Source organism: Rhagoletis pomonella, unplaced genomic scaffold, assembly GCF_013731165.1.
Source record: "Rhagoletis pomonella isolate Grant_MI unplaced genomic scaffold, Rhpom_1.0 Rhpom_scaffold_00006, whole genome shotgun sequence".
In the NCBI taxonomy this organism is placed as follows: Eukaryota; Metazoa; Arthropoda; class Insecta; order Diptera; family Tephritidae; genus Rhagoletis; species Rhagoletis pomonella.
In genome coordinates this window covers 30,911,555-30,915,160 of record NW_023458560.1, presented here as the reverse complement: position 1 = coordinate 30,915,160, position 3,606 = coordinate 30,911,555, and positions in this window count along the sequence as shown.

The following is a 3,606-nucleotide window of genomic DNA, read 5'->3' as shown; positions in this document are numbered from 1 at the left end:
AAAAATATTAAAAATAAAATGTTAACAAGCCACAATAACATTGACAACCATAAGTTACATTTGGAGTTTTTGATACGTAATTAATATATAAAAGTGACCGAAAGTAATCGTTAACATGAAACATTTTTATTAAAAAATCGTTGCAGAAGTATAATTTTTCGATATAGAATAACAATTATTTTTGATCGGAAAAATAAAAGTCATAAAATAACGATTAAAAATGATTGAAAAAATAACAATCAAAGAATAGCGATCATTTTTAATCTCTATTTTATGATTTTTAATTTTTTTCGATCATATTTTCAGCGTTAAACTTGTCTGATCCTAGAAGATCAAAAACGCTTTTAGTGTTGACAATTAAAGAAACAAAGGGAGATAACATTCAATAACAACAACAAAAAAGTTCAGCAGAAGAATGAAAACAAAAAATGTTTTAGTGATTGCATTATTGATACCAGTGAAAGGCAACCTTTTTTAATTACTAAGTACATAGGTATTAAGTACTAAGTACAAAAGTATTTAGGTATTTATGTCGTAGTAAATACCAAAGTGCTATTTACTTAGCTTGTTTGGATGTTACTAAATATCGAGTATGTTAGTATTTACTTAGTTGCACAGTTAAATACTTAGTCTAAAAGTATTTAGTTAGTTTCACCTAACGCAATACTTCGTATGAAAGTAATTAGAGGCTTTGGCTTCAATAACTACGAGGCATTTTTGAGAATATATCAGGATTTTCGGTATTCTAAGGACTATTTCGGGATTTTCGAGACTACGTGAGATTTTTAGGGCTTTCGGGAGTATTTGGAGTTTTCGGAACTATTTCGGGATTTTCGGAACTATTTCGAGATTTTCGAGACTACTTCGAAGCATCCAGAGATTTTAAGGATTCTAAGGACTATTTAGGTTTTTTCGAGACTAAATATATCGATAAATATACCAATAAAAATGTCTTTTAGTCTATCGACAACAATAGATATCGATAAATATCAATTTTGATTATTATACCGTTAACAATATCGACAAATATTACGATTGCAAAATAATTAAATTTATCGATAAACATATCTATATCAAAATCGACAAATATAACGAAACTTCCGAAAGTCCCGAAAATCATTAAATATTTCCGGGAATCCCGAAAATGTCTCAAAATTCTTGACATAGTCCCGAGAACACCGAAACAGTCCTTGTTTAGTCCCGAGAATCCCTAAAATCTCTAAAATCCTGAAGTGGATCCTAAATTGAGGTGAGGCGAGTTGAGGTGTAGAAAGTTTAGGTGGGACGTGATGAGAACGCGTGTGATGAGTTCAGTTGTGGTGAGTTAACGTGTGGTGAATTTAGGTGTGGTAGGATCAGGTGTAGTGAGTTTGAGTGTTACTGTAAGCAATAGGTGAATTTAAAATGAAATATTTATGATAAAGCTAATAAAAGCTTGATTTCCATTTCGAAAAAAAGTTATTATCGTAAAAATGTGTAGACTTTTTCCACAATTTGTGTATGTATATAAAACTATTTATATGCTCCCTCGTTACCAACAACGTAACTTGAAATATCCATACCAGCTAAGGGTTAAGTTTTTTTAATAAAAATAATTTGGCTTGATTTTTAAATACCATTTACAATCGTTTTATACAAATTATAAAAAAATGTGCTAAAATTATCAATGAATTTCTTCTTCTCATAAAAGTGGTATTGCTTTATTAAACCAAATAATTTTAATGCTTTCATTAAAATCTAGAAACTCTAAACAAATATAGAAAGCAATTTAACATATCAGTTCTGTCAGTTTTAATATTAAATTGAAATAATTTTTATTTTTTCTGTTTAACCTAAATTGCTTTCGTGAAACTGACTAACAGTGCATAAAATAAAAATAGACATGTGAGAAATAATAGCAAACTCAAAACATTATTTCGCCAATTAACAGCCAATCATTGATATTAAAAAATTTTTCAAATTCTTCTTGTCTCAAAAAAACAATTTCAAACTGTCCGCAGCAATTATTGCACATGTACATATGTACAAACATACATGCATATATAGCATCGTATACATATGTGTTACTACTTAGTTGGAAAAAGTTAATAAAACAAAATGAGAACTGTGTCAATTACACGAGCTTGCGCATACACCCCACCTCCATACACACACACACACACACACACACATAGTCGACGAGAGCACATAAAATAGCAGAACTTTCTCACAACCATGTCGATTTTGTGGAATTGGCTTGACCTTTATCCTACACAAATCCATACATATATACACCCCTTACAAAAGTGCCAGCAGTAGCCACACCCGCAGCCACACCCGCTTTGGGAAAACTATAAAATACGACCATGACCACTTAGCCTGAGTTCAATAATTTTTCGTGTTACGAGTATTTTTCTTTATTTATGTGCGATTGCAAACAAATTTTTATGGCTTTCAATTTCGAATTGATTTGCCGGCAATTGAATAGTAAAATGGCGATTAAACTCTGTTGTAAACTTTTCAACTGCTGCGCTAAGGTCGACTGTAAACTTTTTATGGCGCCCACCATCACCTCCGTCCAAATACTTTTTTTTGAGTGGGAAAAGTTGAAGTATTCGGCGGGGGAAAAAAAAGAGAAATGCAAAATATGAATGATTAAATTTAAACATTTAAAATGATGAAGTAGCGTTTTGCTTTGCAAAGTAAAAAAAATATATATATTTTTCCTACCCTTAGCTTTCTCTTTGACAGGTAATTAGTTAAATACCGCACAGAGCAGAGCAGTGCATCTGAGTCAGCAACGCACTAAGTAGTATTTAGCTTTAGAGTTACATACAAGGAGTATTATTCATACTTACATATGTATGTATGTATGTATTGTGTTGCTTATGTAGTATGTGTGTGTATTCATATGTAATTCATTAAGCTTACATGGATGTGTAAGTAATTTGCTGCACATGTATCGACAGACAGTGACCCAAACAATTATTCACAAGGTACATAACATACGTTAGGATAGAACTGTAAGAGAGAGGGGAGTCAGTGTAGACTAACAGGGGGCGATTCTAGGAATTGCCTTTCAGCCGACCACAGTCTTTCGGAAGACCAAAGTCTTTCGTAATACAATTGTCAATTCTGGCAACCATCTTGAAAACTCCTCACTCTCTTTCGAAAGACTAAGCTTGTTTCGCTGCGAGAAGTGTCAGAAATTATTTCGAATGTACTAAAACGTATAAAGGCTGGCCAAATGGCAGATTTTCTTCACTTGCTTTAAGCGCCTCAAAGTTTCAAATAGGCAAACGTTTTATTTGAAAGCGTTTTGTAGGCTTTTGACAAAGAGGTATGTTGCCGTTCAAAAAACATAAATTCAAAAAAAAATTTGCTTACTTAATTTAAAAAAAAAGTCATGCAAGCAATTCGAAACGAAATAAAAATTGTTCGTTGTTTCCATATTTATATTTATAGCAAAAAGTTGCAAAGCCCACTTTTACAAATTTTACACGAAAGGAGAAAACTTCTTATAGCTCTTTTCTTCAAGTAAATCGCTCTTTTAAGTTATAGTTTGTTTAGTAAATGTAGATATACATATATATGTATCATTATTACCATTTCTTTTAAAAGCAAACA